Genomic DNA, 22,980 nt, shown 5'->3' on the forward strand with positions numbered 1-22,980 from the left:
ATATCCCATTCTTCTCCGGTAATTACAGTAGAATATTGGAATATCGAATGGAGGATTTCTTCTCTGATCTTGAACAAGACTTAGTATCATTTTTAAAAAGTATAAAAGTAAAATAGTTGAAATAGTTATACTCCTATAACAGGGCCAGAAAACACAGATGTTGCCAGGCTCCAGAAGTATATGGTACAATGGGTCATCTCTGGTCAACAGTCTCAAAGTGAGGGATGCTGAAAGTTGCAAAGTTGAAACAAGCAGAATACCAAACTTTCCTTTCCTACGTAATTTTCATTCCAGCTGCTATACAGTCTGAATATAAGGAAAGGGTAAAGATTTGATTCTTTCTCTTTTCCAGCTCATGCTAAGTGTTCATCCTGGAAAGAGACAAACAGAAACAATCTAATATTAGCTAAGGGAAATAAGTCTGGCCAAACAATCTGCCCAGCAATTTCTTTTTTTGTCCTCTTTGTTAGGATGTGAATATACATGTATGCACTTGATTAGATTCCACCTGACTGAATGGACATTCATCTAATATAAAAATGTATATAGATAATTCTGACCACACAGACGTAGTTTCATGTCATTGATATTTCTGAGAAGTACATTTCAATGTATCCACCAGAATAACCTCAAAGTAGTGTCTATGGAGATTCTCAGTCATCCAGGTCATGGTTGTCCCAAAGGTGCTTTTTCAGGATGCAAGTGGACTTTCTTGTTTTTCTTTGAAGATGTTTGGCTTCTCAGCCAAGAAGCTTCTTCAGGTTTGACTGGATAATGGAGAATGGAAGGATTAATATTCTTCCATTCACCACCATCCATTCAGAGCTGAAGAAGCTTCTTGGGTGAGAAGCAAAACTTCTTCAAAGAAAAGCAAGAAAGTTCAATTGCCTCCTGAAAAAGCACCTTTGAGACAACCATGATCTGAATGACTTAGAATCTCCATAGAAATTTGGGTATGCACTTTGAAGAGATTAACACCCTTCAAATGGTGCGGGAGTATGAGCAGAACTTCCAGAAAACATTGCAGATTATAGGAACCATTTGTGCTTCAGTTTGAGGCAGACAACACAGACTCATGTCCAACAGCCTGCACCTGTCTTCAACAGTGAAGGGAAACAAGGCAGAAAACATCCTGCAGCCAAGAAGGCTCCACACACATTTGTACTACTTAGGTGACCTTGAGGTACACAGATAAACCACCAAATGGCCTCAATGAGTGTCTAAAAGAATGCAAATAACCAGCTGTCTACAAAAAATATAAATCCTTCCATTCCCCATCATCCAGTCAGCTGAAGAACTTTTTGGGTGAGAAGCAAAACATCTTCAAAGAAAAACAAGAAAACCCAGTTGCTTCCTGAAAAAACATCTTTCGGACAACCTAAGACTGGCCTAATCACAGCTATCATTTTTAAACAAATGTGTATGTCACTAAGAGATACTTTGCGGCTCTCATTCTTTCTAAATTTTTGAATTGTCTAATTATTTGGGGGGGGAAGGGAGGAAAGGTTTTCCATAGTAGCAAAAATTTACACAACTGAAATGAAAGCCAGAAATGTGTTTATATGTCCATATCCACATTGGAGTTTGTGACCCTAACCAGTAGATTTTCTTTGCCTAAACATTTTAAACAATACATATTTGAAATCTGTTTCAGGTATGAATGACATATAAAACATTGTAACAATATAATTAACTTTGTTGCAAATTAAGCGGATATTGATTCTGTAGAACCAGGCATCCACACGTATTGACCTGTGGTAAATATTGATTTATGCCAAATAAGAGATTAATATTTACCTCAAAGATCAATACATTTTGATGTCATCTGAAATTAAAATCAATATGAATTTTGTTAGAACATTTTGAATAAGTTCAAGAAGAAATATTTATAATCATCATTTTGAAAATGAACCTCTTAAGAGGGATTTTCTTCTTATTCTTTTAGCTACAGGATTGAAGTTAGAAGATTTATTTTCTATGACTAGAAGCTGCTTTGGTCAGGCTCCAAACCATCCCGGAGCCAAACATTCCAAAACAATTGTTTTCCATTCCTGCCTGCCATCCCCAAAGCTTTTGGATGGACAAAGAATAAATGTATTTAGTTTTCCTTAGCCAATTCAGAAACCACACATTTTCTCCTCAGCCAAAATCTGGAAGATGTGTTCAAAGGGGTGAAATTAGAAGCACTTAAACTTAATCTACGTAAAGGCAATGAATTGATGAGAAAGAGGCCTGACTCATAATTTATGGTGTTTCTTTGCTTGATAAGAAGCATGTCCTTAAATTACTGAAAGAAAAGGGGTGGCATATTTTTAGCACTCTAGGCTCCAGTGCATGCTGAGTGGCATACGAAATGCCACTCAGCCTGAGAGCATTTCAGTTAACACTGAAGTAGAATAAGCCTTCTTTCTTTTTAAGCATTGGCTCAGAGATGTTGAGACCATGCAAATTGTTATCACCAAGTGGATTCAAGGTGATAAAGCAAATCATATTTATATAACTTTAGTGGGGAAAAAATCTACTTTGCTTTGGACTGGCCTACAGCAGGCCTTTTATGTCTCCAGAGTTTATTCTTTGCTAGTTGGTTTACTTACTGTATAATGAAAGGATCATGATTTGGATTAGGATCACAGTATTAAAAGGTTTACTTTTCTTCTTATTTTCTTCATTTCAGAAATCCATCCCCATGTACAAAGGATTGTTTTAAGACAAAAAAAATTTCCATGTGTTTACATTACTGGAAAACACATGCAGAATAAGTTAAGTGCTAGTGCATGGCAATAGAGAATGAAATAATGCAAAATTAATTGGTGAGGAAAATGTCACCTTCACTGTACAAAATATGAAGGGTTGACCTACACAGGTCTAATTATAATTGCAATTAAATGACTCACCTCTGGAGCAGTTGTTAGCACTTTATGAATTATGATTGGATGCACCCAGGAAATAACACAATTTCACCATGTCAGAGAACAAGACATGATAAATTAGACTGGCAATATTTTTATTGGTCAATGAAATATTCTAGAAATGAACAAAGTCAGAGATAGTTAAAATTGTCTATTGTCTCAATTTTTAGGTGAAACAGTAGCATTCTTAGTCTATACAAAACTCTTCATGACTAACCAATATAGTTTAAATATTATTATTATTTTTTTGGTTTACATTTATACCCCGCCCTTCTCCGAAGACTCAGGGCGGCTTACAGTGTATAAGGCAATAGTCTCATTCTATTTGTATATATATTTTTTTTTTTTACAAAGTCAACTTATTGCCCCCCCAACAATCTGGGTCCTCATTTTACCTACCTTATAAAGGATGGAAGGCTGAGTCAACCTTGGGCCGGGCTCGAACCTGCAGTAATTGCAGGCTACTGTGTTCTTAATAACAGGCTTTACCAGCGTGAGCTAAACTGGCCCCTATATTTGTATAAGAGTTAAGCCAGAATGGTGTAGAAAATTGGACTGAAATAGAAAAATTTAGCTATCAACTCTATCCTCAGGCATAGAAGTCCACCAGGATAGTTTTGAGGCACTCATCTTCTCTTAACCCAAACTATGTCTATGGCTGTGGACAGAAGAAAATATTGGCAGCCTCCAGATTTCTGAGCACTTACAGAAAAAATACAATAATAAAAATACAATGTAGTATTCTCCACAAAACCTTACACATTCAACTCAGTTCAAGAAGTTTGAAATAACTCTATTAATCCTAAAAGTGAGGGAAGAAAAGGAGACAGGGATACAAATTTATTTCTACTTATAATTCCTTCTTATTTGTGGTTGCCTAGTCAGCCAGTTTTGTATTTTTGTCCACCTATCAAGTTCTTCCCAAGGATATGGGGAGCAAATGTTGTTTTGAAATTGAATGATGGTGATTTTGTCAATACTGATGGCATTGGTGCTACTCCAGTTATTTTGGGATTGCACCACAGTACCTGTTAATAGTACTATCTTTGTACAGGTACTATCTTTGCTTTCTTTTGCCTTAGTCATTCTACTATTTGCAGATATTTGTATTTTTTGATTTTCTCTAGTTTTTTCTCTTCAATTATTTTGTATTTTTTATCAACAGTTGTTAAATCTGGAATGTTACATGGCAGGTTCTAGTCTGTTTGACTTCTAAAGTCCCAAAGCATTTGAGGACTTTTAGGACCCCTGTTCATTTTCTGTTTTTGTATATTTGTGGCCCCACCAATTCTTGCTTGCAGGCAAATGGTATTTCCTGCAGATAGGGTGTGCATAAGAGCATCAACGTGCCTACCATTTCTGTCCTAACGTTCCCTTGATTGTATCCAATTTTGTATAATTATTACATACTTATGCTTATATATATGCTTATGTATCGTATAGTTATTTCATGCTTATGCTTATATATACTGTTGTGACAAATAAATTAAATAAATAAATAAATATTCCAAAGCACCATTGTTGCTATTTTTTTATCCCATTGTCTCTAGTGATCTTCTTGCAGCAATTATTATTTTGCATGATTTGTCTGATTTGATAGCAGAAATATAGCAGGCTGAAGTAAGGCAAAACAAATATAAATTCAAACACTATAGATATTATCCATCTCCCTGAAACCTTTTTATGATACAGTCAATCACAGGCAGTTTAGACAAGAATGTCATAGAACACCAAAAGAGATGTGAGTTATAGTTTTATTCAGTAGTGCATTTCTCTGCAACAAACTAGGTAAAAAATATTTTGTAATTCTATTGGGGAAATTTACATAGAGCACAGGACACCTGGAACTAGTAAAAATGGTTGTTCATAAGAATTGTCTAAATTAAAGAGACAGCTGGATAGCAACAAAAACCCTAAACTGTTTGGTTCACCAGCAGCCTGCAGACCTGGTAGCAGAGTCGGCCAGTGAGGAGGCTGGGGATGGCGATGGGCCAGTCCTGGAGTCAGGGGAAGGGCTGGACGAGGGCTCTGCTTCAGAGGCAGAGATTGATCCAGGGCCATCTGGGAGCGATGCACAGACTCCAGAGTCTCCAGAGGCAGCCAACAGAGAGGCAGAGGAACAGGAGGAGCCTGTTCCTAGTGCATGCATGAGAAGAGCTGCCAGAAGGCAAGAGCAGACCAGAAGATGATTGGCCACTCCCATAAGGTTTAAAAAAGGAACAATGAGCCATTGTGGAAAAGCAACATTGATTCCATTGCTTCTCGTCAGCATCTCTTGAACTTTCTTTGTGGAAAAGCAACATTGATTCCATTGCTTCTTGTCAGCATCTCTTGAACTTTGTGGGGGTTTTGCCAAAAAAAGCCTTTGGCAGGTTGCCAAAGACAACAAAGTTTGGTGATAAGGCCGAAGGACTGTTTATAAATAATTTGTTTTGGACTAAGCTGAGAATGAATTAATTCTCAGCTGTTTTAATAAAATAAGTTTGTTCAGGACTGAATTGCATTTGGTAATCACTACTTGGGCCTCAGTCACAACTTAAGCAAGGAACTATATTGTTGTATAAAGTGCTGCATAAGCTGTTAGTAATGTATAAGAAAATGTAATTGAAAAGGAATTTGTTTCCTAATACAAATATTGACTCCCATTCCCTGCTAAACATCTATGATAGATAGTATATTCACCCAGACTTCCCATCAAAAAAATAAACATAAATGAGACAGTGGGGGAGAAGTCTATACTGAATAAACTGCAGAAAGCTGTCCCAGTACTAGGGAAGGTGAATGCAAAGTGGTAAATATTGTTTTCTAGTCTCTCACTTTTAGGCTCAACCTTCTCTCAGATCAGCATTTAATCAATATGGCCTACGGTTATATGCAATAAGATAATCAACTGTTACATTGTCTGGTTTCTGTCTCCAGCAGGAGGCAGAGATCTATGGCTTTATCATGATAAATTATTGCTATTAATAATGGCTTAATTTTATATTTTGCCTTTCAGACACAAGGATTCCCAAGGGCACCAAAACTCTAGGAGCTGCTGAGCAGACAGTGCTTCCTACCTAAAACCAAACAGGTGCAATTTGGCATTATGATCAATCTGTTCTTTTTTTATGAAGTTCAAAGGAATAGCTGGCAAGTAGTTTGCCACAATGATAGGATTTTCCATATGTCTCATTTCCAGAAAAAAGAAGTAATTGGTTAGGGTTCTTTTTAGATATACAATGAGATTTTATTATGGTAATTGGGAAGCTTTTAAGCCTCAGGATGCCCAATAATTAAATGTTCTGGGAGTTATAGTTACCAATATTGGAAGATTGCACATATCCTATATTTAATTTAGGGAGTATGTAAATGTATATTAAACATAATTATTCTTGTGGTGGGATTCAAATAATTTAACAACCGGTTCTCTGCCCTAATGATTTCTTCCAACAACCAGTTTGCCAAACTGCTCGGAAAGTTAACAACCGGTTCTCCCGAAGTGGTGCTAACTGGCTGAATCCCACCACTGTTTCCACCCCAATCAAATGAATGAACCACTAATTATAAATTTTGGTGGCTGATAATTAATTTTAGATTTTGTGGGTATTGTTTTGGTGGTGCTTAGGAATTATAGTTCAGAGGCAGAGATGGCATCCCTAGCAATCTCATGAATCCCAATGACTGTGGAGCATTCTTTGTGACATCAGAAACTTTGGGGCAATCTAGTGTGCCAGATGCCAGATCATTCTATTACATGGGATCAATTAAGTATATGTCTTCCTTGTAAATGGTTTCTGGTATCTCCAGTAAAGTGATGAAATCCTAGAAAGCTTCAAGTCACCTTTCACAGTGTGGAGAAGATGGACCTACATTGATTTGACAATTGTTTCTCTAATTGCTAAAAAGTAATATTATTATCCTGTGGGCATGCTACAAGTACAAACTATTGATCATATCTCTTTTTGTGGATTTAGCAATCCTAAAGTATGTTTCCCAACAACTTGGGATAGCTAAATACTCTATGGGTCAACAGTAGAACACAACTAATGTACAATATTGCTTTTAGGGAACAGCAGTAGTGAAGAATGGTTGACTTATCTGCTGAACTTTTTCTAAATTCCTTAAAAATTGTGGAAGTTTCAGCCATTGTTGATGCTCTTTTCTGCTATGAATTTTTCATGTTTTTATAAGTCTCCCAGGTTAGTTCCTGCTCTTAAAAATCCCACAGGAAGAGTTTTTTTTATGGCATATTCTCTTGGGATTGCCAGAGGAGTTTCAGGGACTAGAGAAAAACATGCATAATGAAGAAGATATAAGCCACACATGTTCTTCAGCTGCCATGTAAAAAAGATGGCACAAGACCTCTTAGGCTCAAATGAACTGCAAGTACAGTTGTTATCCTGAGCATCATTTCTAAAGGGGGGATAAAATAGTACAATATCTTTAGAACAGAATCCCTGCAATACAGCATATATTTGTGAATAAAATCTTAGGTAAAACTTCTGACATCTTGTGATATGGGTGGCTGAAAAAATTGCTAAGACTCCTGCTATCATATAAGCAATGAGTTATAGATATGACTAATATAAGGAAGTTGGCATCAGGCTCTATTTACAGTATTTGATTGGCTTCAATAAGATTACACAACATTAAACCAAAGTTAAGTAATGTAAGCATAAGAAGAAACCTTGGCATAACAATTTGCAAACTGATAAATAATGCAGGATTTCCTCAGGATGTAATTTAAGTATCAATCTTACCCATATTCAAGCCAAAAGGAGAAAGGATAGGATATAAAATTTGCCAAACTAAAATAAAATTTGTTTTGGCACAATATTGTATCATACTAATATAGTTATCAGGTAATGCAGCTGATTTATAGCTGAAAAATCCTATATGGCCCACACCTACAGTGAAATATCTGAAATCCAGTACAAACTTCCAAATCATCTTATTTTACTGGGCAGTTGTCTATGTCAATGCTGCTTGCTTTTTTTTTTCTTCTTCATAAAAAAGTTTTATTTTTACAATCATATCAAACAGCTCATCCAATGTACAGTTATATACAATTAGTCGGGCTTGCCCAGTCACCCCCCCCCCTTTTTAGCACTCTTCCCTCTTCTACCTTCTTCTACTTTCCAGACCTTCCTCTTCTTCTCTTATCTACATCCTCTCCTCCCTCCACCCTACATCTTCCTTCTCCCTCTTCTACCCCTCTTCCTTCCTCTTCTCCTCTTTCCTACCTCCTACTATCTCCTCTTTTCTCCCTCCCCACCGTTCTAAAATGGTAACTGGGCAGACCCGACCCTACATTAATTATATTTATACATCTTCAATAATCCCTGTACATTAACCATCACTCCATCCTCTACCTTCAACCCCCCAATTCCCCTCCCCCTTACCCCCCCACCCCGACTTCCCAGAACAAAATGCAGGGTATCAAAACTAACAATCATAATCCAAAATAATTCCTAAATTATAATCTCTAGTCACTCCACACATAATCACACTCTCAATTCCCCTCTCCTTCAGAAATAAATCTAATACAAAATATTTCCTAAATTTACTCATATGCTATTCGATATTTTTTTATCTGATACTTATTTTGAATATAATCAATCCACATTTTCCATTCTAAAATATATTTTTCTTGTGTATAGTCTTTCAAGTAAGCAGAAATTTTTGCCATTTCTGCCAGATTTGATACTTTGAGTGTCCATTCTTCAATTGTAGGTAATTCTTCTTTCTTCCAATATTGAGCAATCAAAAGTCTTGCGGCTGTTATTAAGTTCAAAATCAATTTAGTCTCTATAGCTGTACAATCCATAATTATTCCTAGTAGAAAGAACTGCGGAGTAAACAATCTTCTTTTTCAAAATATTCTGCATGATCCACCATACTTTAATCCAAAATGCTTTAACTTTTTTACAAGTCCACCATATATGGTAATAAGTGGCATTTTCACAATCGCATCTCCAACATTTAGCCTGTACATTAGGATACATACATGATAACTTTTTGGGGTCTAAATGCCCCAAAAACATCTTATAAAAATTTTCTCTCATATTTTGCGCTTGTGTAAATGCTGCTTGCTTTTTTGACACATGATAAAAGTTATTAGGTAAATGTTTTATATTTCCCTTTCCATTTCAGCCTAATATTTTTTTAAAAAACATCATTACCTAAGCACCAGTTGTATATTCCTCTTTGAAAATAAGTCATTTCCAGGTATGCTGTGAAGAATTAAGGTTTAGTGATATCAGGTAATCAACCCTTAAATCAGAGGTGTAAAATTCTCAAGTGTAGGCATTTCAGAATGATGGATCTGCTTTGTATTACATTAACTAGTGTTTCTTTTCTTTTCTTTTTGTTGGGACAGCTCTTGACTGGCTGCCTTTGACACGTTACTTTGGCTTGAAGCTTTTTTCCTGACAGCAAAGAGCTTCCATTAACCTTGATTCTGAGAGGTCAAACAGCAATACCAATTTATATGGTTCTTTGAGCTTTCAAAAACATTTAGCCAAAAAATGATTGATAATAATGTTGAAAGTGGCAGAAACCTAATGGAAAATAAATGTGACAGATAAAAAAAGGATGATTTGAGGAAAGTCTCCAATATTGTTAACGTTTATGTCATTTTTAAGCATATAATAATTTTATTAAATATGATTTCAACAATATGTTCTTATATCTTCATGCTTAACATTACTTTTAAATTTCCACTGACTGACTGGTATGTCTTCAGTATTTTACTTATGTATTTCCTGAAATTAAGAGACTCTGAGTTCTAGCCTACCTTAAGCACAAAGCGATCTAGGTGATCTTGGACCAGTCTCTCAGTCAAGGAAAACAGGCAATAGCAAACCATTTACAAGAAAACTGCAGGGAATATTTCAGGCAGTTGCCAGGATTTAACAACTAGGCCTATGTACACAAATTCCTATAAGCTACCACTCATTGCTGCCTTGAGTAGTAAAAAAATATAAGTGACACATAAATCTAACAATAACATGGACATGTTTGTGCATGCCTTCTCCATGGCTGTTTATATTTCATAACATACAATACAATATGGCTATTATATAAAATGATACAGTTATTTCTCAAAGCACCAATCATATCAGCAGCAATGTGAAGGCTCAGAAGGATCATCATCCCCAAATTCCCACATTGCTGAAGAATCAAGAATCAAGGATGGGACAAAAAAGAATTGAATATTTTTCAAATATTTTATGCTCTATATTGGTCGATCTTTATAAAAATATGCAATGAATAGACTTTCTATATAATGAGATGACTTTATGCTTGTATTTGAAAGCACATAAAAGAGATTTTTTGGCTGTATCTAGTACCTTAATTAAAATATACATTTGTAAAACTTTTGGCTATGACTAAAAGTGACAACGTATCATTTAATATAAAGGCCAGATCTTTATTTCATAAAATTTGATTTGATTATTTAATTATTTATTTTCTTAGTTTTGCTCTTAATTTTCCTTTGTAAAGCAACGTTATAAATATAAACTTTCTTTTTATTTTATTATGAACCCTTTTCAGCTTTTTTCCTTTTTTCAGGTTTCTCTTTATTTTTTTCCAAGAAAATATCATCTATGGACCTATCACATAAGTTTGATTATGAACTGTCTTTTCTTTTTCATAAGCAGTAACAATAATTTATAATTATTTATAATTATTTTTAATAATTATTAAGCAGTAACTTAATAATTGCCAGCAGACATAAATAATCATTTTTGTGTGAACATTTTCTGAGATTCAAAATTTTTTTAAAAATGCAAAATTTGACACTCATTAAAATTAGTAGCAATGGCATCATAAAATATTAACAAGTAGCAATGGTGGAAACTAATTAAGGAGAGAACCAACTTAGAACTAAGGAGAAATTTCCTGACAGAACAATTAATCTATGGAGCAATTTGCCTCAGGTTGTAACCAGAAAAGTAAATGAAGTACCTTTTCTCAATTGAGATGTTGAAACAATAAGTTTGTCTTTGTATACTGATTATTCTTATTTTATCTGGAAAAGCTGAGAATGGAATTCTTTATGATCCTTGAACAAAGTCAGTTTTCTGCTATTTCGGACATACAATTTTTCATTAGTTCATATTTTTAAAGGAAAAGGAAAAAGATCTTAGTGAAAGAGAGAGAAAGCAAATTAGGAGAAAAAAATAAAGATCAGAGAAAAGAGATTTAAGTAAACAACACATATTTTATAAATCTTGAAATATTTTCCTTTGTGTTCTTTTAAAATAAATATTCTGTTTTGTATATTCTTTTTGCAGTTGTGGTTGGAGTTGGAGGCTGAAAGAAATAACAGATTATCATGAATAAAAATTATACTTGTAATGTTTTGAGGCCAAATTCAAAAGCCTAAATCTTACAACATGATCGATATGGAAAGAACTCATTGAGGAGCCAAAAGGCATAATCAGTATAGAAAAATTGCTAGATTACAAAGCCAAAAAACCTGAAGAGATGGAATTGAATAAAATAGTTTCGGCATTGTCCCTTCCCTTTCATGTGTATATGTGCTTTCAAGTCAGTGTCAACTCCTGGCTACTCTCTGAATTTGTTCCTACAGTTTGCTTGGCAAGGTTTTACTTGCCTCTGAAGGCCCAAAATAAATTTTATTTTTAGTGCACAATGTATTCCTTGATTTCCCTTTTTCCTTTTTATTAATCGTAAGCATACAATGGCATACAAATACAATACATATGCCACTTTTCCAATGGCATTCTAATTACATGGAAGAACAGAATTGGTTAGTTCTATTAAAAACCACTTCTTCAATGTAATTCATCTTTCAACTTTCTAAAAAGAAGAGAAGGACTATAAAGTTCCACCTTTTGTGGAAGCATTTGTAAACCCCTTTGTATAGATAATCATACTGTACCAGGGGTGAAATCCAGCAGGTTCTGGAGAACTGGTAGTGGAAATTTTGAGCAATTTGGAGAACTGGCAGTGGAAATTTTGAGTAGTTCAGAGACCCAGCAAATACCACCTCTGGCTGGCCCCAGAGTGGGGTGGGAATGGAGCTTTTGCAATATCCTTGCCCTGGAGTGGGGTGAGAATGGAGATTTTGCAGTATCCTTCCCCTGCCATGCCCAGCAAGCCACACTATGCCCAACAAGCCATGCCCACAGAACCGGTAGTAAAAAAAATTGGCTTTCACCACTGTGCTGTACCCATAAAATTAACTATTTGTTGATGTTTCTTCCAATCAGATCTCTACTTTAGGTATCATATAAGTGTTATTATTATAAAAGAAGCAGAAATGTTATGAAATATGATACAAATAACTGAACAAAGAAAAGAGTAGCCATGTTATTGTACAGACTGATGGGTCTGCAGCATACCTTCCTTACCTGATCAAGTGGGACGGGCCGATGTAATAGGGTGAAGTTGTTTCCTTAGGTAGCCTTCCTGTATAACTTCTCATATAAGACTTTATAGGTGATACCCAACACTTCGAATTGGACCTGGGAGCAATCTGGCAAAAGTGCACTTCATGGAACAAAGATGTTACATGTGGCCTTGATATGAGACTATGAGTCAGAAGAATAATTTTATCTATTTATATATTTAAATTTACATTCCCCCTATTTTTACATACTGAACCTACACCTACCTAAATATAAATAGATTGCGCAGTATGATGTGAATGTATATGTAAGACTCTTTTCATTGTGAATGATGTAAATTCATGCACATTCATGTTTTATCTTTTTGCAAAGAATACAAAATATTTTTATTTTATCTATTTTGTGCTAACTATATGGTCAATCACCAGAAAAAATATGAAAACATTGCTAAAGCCAGAATCTGTAATATATGTTTATATGGAATCCTGGGGAAATTATGACAGATTTAGTACACTAGTGAAGGAAAAAATTCTGTAAAAAAAAATCGATCTTATTAAAACAAAAGTATTGCTACTGTATACTAATAGAGCTTAACCACTAAAATGGTTGAGCAAAAGCACAGCAGTTTAAAAGTATACCAAGCTTTTTCAAAATATAACACTCCTTACATTTCAAGGATAGCTTCCTTGAAATATCTGAAGAGAAATAGAACTGCTATCTCCAAATTAGACCAATAGGTAAAATGATAACATACTGGTGAGATTCATAAACCATGAATTTGATAATATGCCATGACAAGAGTCTATTCTACATTGAGTAAAAGAAAAGGAGATGGGGCTAATACAGTACATGCTTGCTCAACACTTATATAATTAATTATGTCAAAAATCAATACATAGTTTTGCTCCCAATCAGTTTTAATGCTTTATAGCCATTTTACAGCAAAAAAAACATGAATAAAAGTGTGTGCATTTTTTAAAAAAATATGCTTCACAAAGAGTACAATTGCTAAAAATTCTGTATACTTTACTGACTGCCTTCAAAGGTCAGTTTTGTATTCCAGTTTGCAGTTTTTATTATAACTTAAAAATGCAGGATATATCATAATCATTTATATTCTCAAGGTCTTTGAAGTGAAAGTTTTCTATGCCTGATTTCCTAATGCAGGCAATTAATAATACTTTCTTCTGGAAGTTTATTATCATTTATCTTCTCTTATGCATACATTCATTGATGAAGATTGATTAATCGTAAACTTTTTTTTAAAAGCAATTGTTGCTTGTCCACAATGCAACATAGTATATTTTTAGCAGTTTTCTAAAAAATTCTATTAATGGTGACAGTTTTGCAAATGTAGCAACAAAAATACTCATTCAAACAAAAGAGGGGGGGGGACAGACAGAAAGGGAGAGAGAGGGAGACCCAAAAAAGAGTAGAACATGAAAAGAAAATGCTCATTCCTTGCTTTCTCTGAAGAAAAAAAGAGGGAAAATCATGGGTAACAGTCAGTTTGACTGCTGAAATATTTTCTTTACAAAAGGAGCTGTTAAATTAGCTTTGGCTTATATCTTCTTAATTGTTTAAAATAGGTTAAGACAAGAATAATTTCAAATAGCATCTAGAGTGATATTACCATCAGCATACAAAGAAACAAACACAATGGAACTAAACCAAAAATAAATGATTTTTCCAACTCCAAGGAAATCATGGGAACAGCTGAAACTCAATTTATGGACTGCAAATAAAAGAACCCTTTTCCAACAGTGACCACAACATGATTGACTTTTATCTCAATATACGGTCTTACAAAAATCACCATAATTAGAACAACTACAACTTCAAAAAAGCCAACTATGATCTCATAGACATTGACCTCTCATCTCTTGATTGGCAAATTCTATTCTCTGGCCGTAACACTGCCGAAGACCATTATAACATTTTCTTGCTTGAAATCATTAGAGTTATTAAACTATATGTACCACTAATCATCACCAAAACCAGGAAAAACAAATTACCCATATCAACAAGAAAGCTCCAATCCAAAAAAAAAAAATCCCTCTGGCGAAAAAACAAAACTGGCTACGTAGCTGACTTTAAAAGTTGCTACAAAAATATATGCCACCAAATAAAGACTGAAAACACCAGTTACCACACCAAACAAGAAGAGAACCTCCTGCACACAAAATCTAACTGCGCCTTCTATAATTTTGTAAACAACAAACTTAAAGACTCAAATTACTTCTGTTCAAGTGTACTTCAAATATGAATATGTGAAATTGACAATGTATGTACAGTGAGATTTAAACTAATGAGTGCATACAATACTTTCATTATATTAAGCTACATGAAGCACACACTAAAAAAGTCTTTTCATGAAATTGACTGTTTAAATTATTAATTTATAAATAGTTTGAACTATTAATTTATTGTTTGGATTACTTTTGACCATAATATCATATTATTCCGCCCTCAGTAATGAAAGTACCCAGCTCTAGTATATACAGTATGTAGTTATAAGCAGAATGGGAGAAATCTTTTATTTCGCTCACCAGGGGCACCAGGTGTTTTAAATGCCACCAGAAGGATGCTCCAGGCAAGATCTTGCTGTCCAAGATAGTTTGGCATAGATTAGTGGAAGCTTTTGTGTCCTTGGCAAGTTTTGATCAAGAACCAATGCTGTAAGTCTAGAGGGCTTTCATGAGGTGCAGAGTACATTGTATTTGTTTTAATTGCTAGTGGCAGTTTGACTAATTATATTTAATTTAAAATGGTAATTTTATGCTAATTTAAAAACAGAATGGATTGGCAGACAAAAAAAGTAGTTCAGTTTTTCTCTTTCGGGATTAACTAGTAAACTGGTAAAAAGTCATAGGAGTTTGTTTTTATATGTGCCAACTGCAATAAGACTATTATATGTTCAAAACTAGATAGGTTCAATATTGTACTACCTGTAATGGAGGAATGGTTGATAAAGAAAATAGAAATTGTGGAGATGACTAAATTAATTTTTTTGATTAGAGAAAAAAATATCCGGTTGACCGGAAACCCTGATAGATTTTTTGCATGCAATAGAAAAAATGCAATTATGATTTTTAGTTTTGATTATTGCAAAAAAAGGAAAAGAGAAAAATGTAAATTAATTTTAAAATCATATAAAAGAATAGAATAACAGAGTAGCAGAATAATAGGTTGGATGGGACCTTGGAGATCTTCTAGTGCAAACCCTATAACATTCAATAGTAAGAGAAAAACCCTATAGCATACCATAAGAGATAATTTTGTTAATTGTACTTATATTTGATGTGAAGAAAATAGGTTACTTCTTTCTATTTCTTTCTTTTCTTCTTTCTTCTTTCTTTCTTTCCTTTCTTTTTATGTTCTTTGTAGTACTTTTAAGAAAAATGTATTAGCTCAGTTTTTCATTTCCCAAAGATAGGTCCTTCTTCTATTATTTGAAAATTGAATTATGAAAAAATAAATTCTGCAGATTTTAATTATTGGAATATTATATACATATAATATGCATACGTAGGGTAGGGGAGAGGAGAGGAGAGGAGAGGAGGGTAGGGTAGAGTAGAGTAGAGTAGAATAGAGGATGGTAGAGAAGAGAAGAGAAGAGAAGAGAAGAGAAGAGAAGAGAAGAGAAGAGAAGAGAAGAGAAGAGAAGAGGCGTTTGACTAGATTTGTCCTGCCTATTGGCCAGGATTGTTTTATATAGTATTGTACACTGTGTAATTTTTTGTGAACTGACATGGGTTAATTTTGGTGAAATCATTCAAACCCTGAAAGTGACCTAATTCAAACTGCCAATTTATTTCTACAAGCAGTTCAAGAAGGCTTTAGACTGCTTCAGACCATTGCTTTCACATTTCTCTCCAGGCTAGGGACAAATGCTTGAACTGGATATATTTCAGATTGCTTGCAGTCTTCACAAGCCTGGAAGAACTTCAACATACACAAAGCACCTCCAAGGGTGGGAAATTTCATTGACCACTGTAGTAATGCTGCACTGATTACTGAAACTACGTAATGGTAACCCTTTGGCCAATGTTTGGGAAAGATTTCTCTTCGATCTTCTCCTGCGGTGCTATAAAGGTTTTTTGGACCTGTCATGTCTTTGGAAAGGAAAGGGACACCAAGGCACACCTTTCTTCTGTCCTCTAATTCAGGGGTCTCCAACCTTGGTCCCTTTAAGACTTGTGGACTTTAACTCCCTGAGTTCCTCAGCCAGCTTTGCTGGCTGAGGGACTCTGGGAGTTGAAGTCCACAAGTCTTAAAGGGACCAAGGTTGGAGACTCCTGCTCTAATTAGTGATTGGGAACAACATAAAAGCACTCTTCTTTTGCTCTCTTGGATTTTCAGGTTAATTCAGTTTTGCAAACAGAATTCTTCACTGGCAACTTTTTCTTCAAGCAACATATATAATTTGCACTTGGACTTCATCTGATGAACATCAGAATCAAATTAACTACTTAATGGGAAAGAGAAGCCAAAAAGTCTAATCCAATCCAGAAATAGCTATGATGAAGCTAAGGAAAAGCTTTTATTGTATAAATCAGGCCACACTGTGGATTAGATTAAGAATAATGGAACAGCCAGAAATTTGACTGAATCTTTACAAAAAGAAGAAGCTACTATAAAAACTAAATCTGGAAAACCAGGTAGGGAAGGATGTGAGTTGAGGATGCATATTGCTTTCATGCTTTTCATACAAACCTAGTGAATTTTAAGCATGATTCATCCCTGAAAGACAACATGAACAGAGGATGTAGCAAATGGGAGACCTGAATCCAAGGAACCTGTTTATAGCATTAGGGGCATGTAGAAATGTAGAAATATATAACTCCATTCCTACCCTTGTTCCTGAAAATCTCAACAGTAATATTATATCCATAAGGTCATCACCATCTTTGCATCAAAAACTAAAGGGCAAAGGTGCAGACTGAGAGCTTTTAGAATAAAAGCCTTTACCTGAGTAAAGCACTGAAACATTAACAGATTAACAGAGTTGGAAGGGACATTGTAAGTCATCTAGTCCAACCCCCTGCCCAAGCCAGAGATCCCACATGATTTCTGACAAATGGCAGTCAAATATGTTCTTGAAATCTTCCAGTGATGAAGCTCGCACAATTTCTGAAGGCAAGCTGTTCCATTGGTTGATTGTTCTCACTGTCAGAAAATTGCTCCTTATGTCTAGGTTGAATCTCTCCTTGATCAGTTTCCATCCATTATTCCTTGTCTGGCTGTCAGGTGCCTTGGAAAATAGCTTGACCACTTCCTCTCTGCGGCAGCTGCTCAAATATTGGAACACTGCTATCATGTGTCCCCTGGTCCTTCTCTTCAATAGACTAGCCATGCCCAATTTCTGTAACCGTTCTTCATATGTTTTAGTCTCCAGTCCCCTAATCATCCTGGCTGCTCTTCTCTGCACTTTTTCTAGAGTCTTAACATCTTTTTTTATATTTTATTTTATTTTAACATCTCACATGTATCAGGATCATCTCCATATCTATGTCCATGTCAGTTCCAAATTTTAACTTCTTTCTTAGAAAGCTCAACAATTTACCTTGTCCTGACAATGCTTTTTATTCTACTTATTGAATATCACTGCTTATAAGGATGTCTGTATATTCCACATTTTGAATTAGATTGTAACTATTAGGTGCAAGGAGCTGAGAAAACTTGGATGAGAGGCGAAATCTTCAAAGAAAAAACAAGAAAGTCCAATTGCCTCCTGAAAAAGCACCTTTGGGAAAACCATGACCTGAATGACTGAGAATCTCTATAGACTTTTAGTTATGCAATTTGGGATGAATACCCTTGAATAGTGTGGGAGTATGAAGGATTTCCAGAAAAATTGCAGAGCACAGGAATCATTAGTACTCTTCAGGTAACCCTGAGGACACACATAAACTTTCAAATGCTTCAACGACTCTTTAAAAGGATATAAATGACCAGCTGTCTGCAAGGAATATAAATCCTTCCATTCCCCACTATTCAGTCAGAGCTGAAGAAGTTTCTTGGATGAGAAGCGAAACATATTCAAAGAAAAACCAAGAAAGTTCAGTTACCTCCTGAAAAAGCACCTTTGGGATATTGTTTTAATAAAGTTTGTTCAGAAAAGGTTAAATAGATCCATCCTCAATAGAGTCAATAGAGGATTTCCCTTGCAAATCTATTTCCAACCTTATCTTGAACATGGCTGTGATTTTGTATGAGTACTATAGTCATATTTATATATGTGTATTACCTCCATAGCTCTTTCTAAACTGAGAAATATAACGCAAGAGAATAACATAATGTATTGAACTAAACTTGACAACATTTCAGGATTATGCTCTATTTTTTTTAGTACAACTATATTCTTTTCCAGTTGCAAATCACTGTTTCATTTACGCTCAAGATTAATGTAAAATAGATATAAGAAACACATGTATGCTAATTTACAACATTTGTTGTATATATTTCTCACAAGCAGGAATGTGAAGATAGTGGATGAATTGATGCCAAAATTTTCTGTATGCCATTTTTTGTGGGAGGGTGGAGGGAGAAGTGGGACATTGGCACACAAAGAGACCTGGCAATATCAATATGCAGTGAAGCAATTTCTCTTCATTTAGATGGCACTGTATATGAATATTACATAATAAAATAGTTACATAATAAAAAGTAACAGATGGTGAAAAGGCACTTACTTTGCCACAATTTGGAAGCATGAGACAGTGTCTTGATGAACTCATTTTATTTACTTTTGTCTATGGATATCTATCAGGTTTATTCCCCATGGAAAGAAAGAAAGAAAGAAAGGAAGGAAGGAAGGAAGGAAGGAAGGAAGGAAGGAAGGAAGGAAGGAAGGAAGGAAGGAAGGAAGGAAGGAAGGAAGGAAGGAAGGGTTCCGGTTCCGGTGAGCACGAGAGCAGCTGATAAAGAGGGAAGCTCCTCTGAGACCTATTGTCAAATGACATCTTTTGCTTAAATATCCCTCGCTACCAGGATAAACAGGTATCCCCAATTAAACGAGGTCCTGAGGATCCCTACGATATATTTCAAGAGTGATAATTTTAGCTTACCGCTCCTCCAAAACCACCGGCAACTACCACTCAACTGCCGTTACCACTTCCATCTTGTAACGGCTGCTCTCAGAAATCTAACCTAAATCTGAGTGATCAAATAACCGCTTAAATAATTGACCGAGTGGATTCAGGAGACCTGATCTGTGCGGCTGCCACTGCCGCCGCCCCCCTCACCGCTACCAGGACTCAGACGACCTTAGTGGATTCAGTAGATCCTGATTTGAGCGTCTGCCGCCCATCCTCACTGCTGCCGGATACGGACGACCGTTGGTCAACCGCCGCCCCGCTGTTTCACCTCTGGTGGCCCGGTGAACTCAGAAGATCCGGATTTGAGGGCTGCTGCTGCAGCCGCCCCTCCGCTGCCGGTGGGCACTCGACCGCCAAACAGCTGATTCAAACAACCGCCGCCGCCCACCGCTGACCCACGCCGCATCCGCATTCTGACAGCCGTCGGACCACCGCCTGGCCCCGCTGATTCTTCTCTGGTGGCCCGGTGAACTCAGAAGATCTGGATTTGAGGGGCTGCTGCTGCAGCCGCCCCCTCCGCTGCCGGTGGGCACACGACCGCCAAACAGCTGATTCAAACAGCCGCTGCCGCCGCCCGCCGCTGACCCACGCCGCATCCGCATTCTGACAGCCGTCAGACCACCCCCTGGCCCCACTGATTCTTCTCTGGTGGCCCAGTGGACTCAGGAGATCCGGATTAGTGAGGCTGCTGCCGCCGCCCCCTCAGCTGCCGGTGTACACACGACCGGCAAACAGCTATTCAAGCAGCGATTCTAACAGCCGCCACCGCCCACTCTACTTCCTCCTCCATACCCAAAGGTCTTTTTAAATCTCCCACCAATCTCCACCATAAACATAGTGGATCACAGCATCCACAATTGCTATCCCTGCTTACTCCATTTTCACATCACTTCCTTCTCTGCACCTCCAGTATCCCTACTCCAAATTTATTCCAGTGTAAGTGAAAGAGAGTGAAATAGTAATTGAGAAAGATTGTTTTAGAAAAGATACTTCCTCAATTATCGAATAATTATAAAATTATTCAATAATTAAAATAATTATAAAATTATTCAATAATTAAAATAGAAATAATAAGAAAGATACTTCTTCATTACTTATCACATAATTTATTTAAAATAATAATATTAAATATATCTATCTATCTATCACTATGCCAGCCAAAAAATCCAACTCTGATAAAATCTTAGATGCAAGAATAATAGCTACAATTGAACTAAACATTGAAAAAAGAATACTAGCTATTGCACAAAACCGAGAAAAAAGAATACTAGCCATTGAACAAAACTTAGAAAAAAATCCTATCAGTTATAGAACAAACCTTCACCAATCTGATAAAACAAATTACAACACAAAAAAATGATTTCTCGACTGATCTAAATCTCTTCCCAACTCATCTACCTTTACATAATACTGATCCTTCAACCCTACCTAAACAACAATTTACTACTGACCAACTAATTAGAGGTGCCTTAGAGAGGCCAAAAAATAAATAATGCAATATTATTTGGTCTAGATAACACAAATGAATCCGATATCACCAAAATTCAAAACTTAATTGGAAATTATAATTCATCATCCATCTCCCCAAATGAAATTATTTCAGTCTCCAGAGATGGTCCTGAATATAAAAACAGTGACGGATCAATAGCACCAAGATTCTGCAGAGTCATCTGCATAAACGAGAACAGCAAACGTAAGTTCATATATACCATCAACTCTATTGCTAAATCTAATCCTGCCTACAGTAAACTTAGATCACGCCCTGATCTATCTTTCCTGCAGCGGATACGCTCGTGAACTCCGCACTGAGCTTAAACGAAGACAAGATAATGGTGAATCAAACCTATATATTGATTACCGTGCCAATTGCATTAAAATTAAATCCTTCAATCAAAATTCACCACCAAACCCCCATCACCCATAACATCCAACCAGCCATCCAACAACCAATCAAGTACCCATCAGCCAACCATCCATCGAAACTGTCATCCAATCAGCCATCGAACAAACCATTCAACCAGCCATCCGTACAGCTATCCAACAAACTATTCAACCAGCCATCCGTTCATCCATCCAACCAACCTTCCAACCAGCCTTTCAACCATCCATCCAACAAACCTTATCAACAAACAGTCTAGTACCCAACATCCAAGCACTCACTACCCAAAACTTCCATCCACCCATCCAACCTCCAATACAACCACCAGTTATACATATCCCTCAACCAACTAACATTCAAAACTAGGTATGCACGCCTCTTACCTCTTTAACACCTCTTTCTACAGATTTTAAATGTAAATTGATGAATGCAAGAAGTATTCTTAACAAATTACCTGAATTTATCCTCCTGCTAAACAGTGGTACATTTGACATTATATTTATTTGCGAAACATGGCTAATCTCTTCCATCCCTGATTCCATCATTTTAAACAAAGAATATCAAGTTCACCGTTCAGATCGTGAAAACCGAAGAGGTGGTGGAGTGGCTATTTTCTATAAAAAGTCACTTAATCTAAAAAACATACAAGTTGCCCACAAACTTTCTCTTCCTGAAACTATTGTATGTGATCTATCATCTAATACCGCACTTCGATTCATTCTATGCTACAGAGCCCCCGACTACGATATTACTCATGCTAATATTTTAACCTCATTACTAACTTGGGCTGCCTCTTGCCCATATCCACTCATCTTCCTGGGTGACCTAAATTTACCTCTCATCAACTGGATAACTAACGAAAGTACAACTGATCCAATCCACACAACAATATACAACGCTGTTACTAACCTAGGTCTTGAACAACTTGTAACCAATAATACAAGACTAAACAACTGCCTTGACCTCATCTTCTGCAACAATAACAATACCATTTATGGACTACAAATAAGAGAACCCTTTTCCAACAGTGATCATTGCATGATTGACTTCCATCTTAATATACGTTGTGACTTTAACCATCATATCAATAGCATTCCCATTTACAACTTCAAAAAAGCCAATTATGACTCTATAAACAATGATCTTTCATTTCTAGACTGGCAAAATCTGTTCTCAACCTGTATAACTGCTGAAGACCACTATAGAGTTTTTCTACTCGAAATCAACAGAGTCATCGAACTATATGTACCACTAACTACCATCAAGATTAGGAAAAGCAAACTACCCATATCAATAAAAAAGCTTCAATCTAAAAGATCCTCTGGAAAAGAAACAAAAGGGCTATGTAGCTAATTTTAAAAACGCTACAGAACTATATGCAACCAAATAAAAACTGAATGCACAAATTACCACACCAAGCAAGAAGAGGATCTTCTGCACAAATTCCAGTCGTGCCTTCTATAATTTTGTCAACAACAAGCTTAAAACTCTAGACGCCTGCCACCTCTAAAAGATCCTGATGGCAATGAATACAATGCTGAAGAATCTAGAGCAAACCTCTTTAATAAATTCTTTGCATCAGTTTTTGTCAACAGTGATGGCACTCATCCAACATTCCAAATTTGTACAATCAATGAGCATGACAACTTAACAATTGTTGATTTTACAGAAGAAAATGTTGGTAAAGCTCTAAGTAAATTGAAGCCATCTCTATCCATTGGACCTGATGG

At 36.0% G+C, this 22,980-nt stretch overlaps 1 protein-coding gene across 3 annotated transcripts in view; it reads left to right on the top strand.

Moving 5' to 3' along the window:
- CXADR (CXADR Ig-like cell adhesion molecule) overlaps nt 1-22,980 on the top strand; it is a 365,654-nt gene that overhangs the window by 202,169 nt on the left and 140,505 nt on the right. For all 3 annotated transcript variants that reach the window (XM_058186358.1, XM_058186359.1, XM_058186357.1), the window contains one exon: nt 5,908-5,982. The gene's annotated coding sequence lies outside the window, so the exon portion shown is untranslated. The remainder of the gene's footprint in view (nt 1-5,907; nt 5,983-22,980) is intronic.

Source organism: Ahaetulla prasina, chromosome 5, assembly GCF_028640845.1.
Source record: "Ahaetulla prasina isolate Xishuangbanna chromosome 5, ASM2864084v1, whole genome shotgun sequence".
Classification (NCBI taxonomy): domain Eukaryota; kingdom Metazoa; phylum Chordata; class Lepidosauria; order Squamata; family Colubridae; genus Ahaetulla; species Ahaetulla prasina.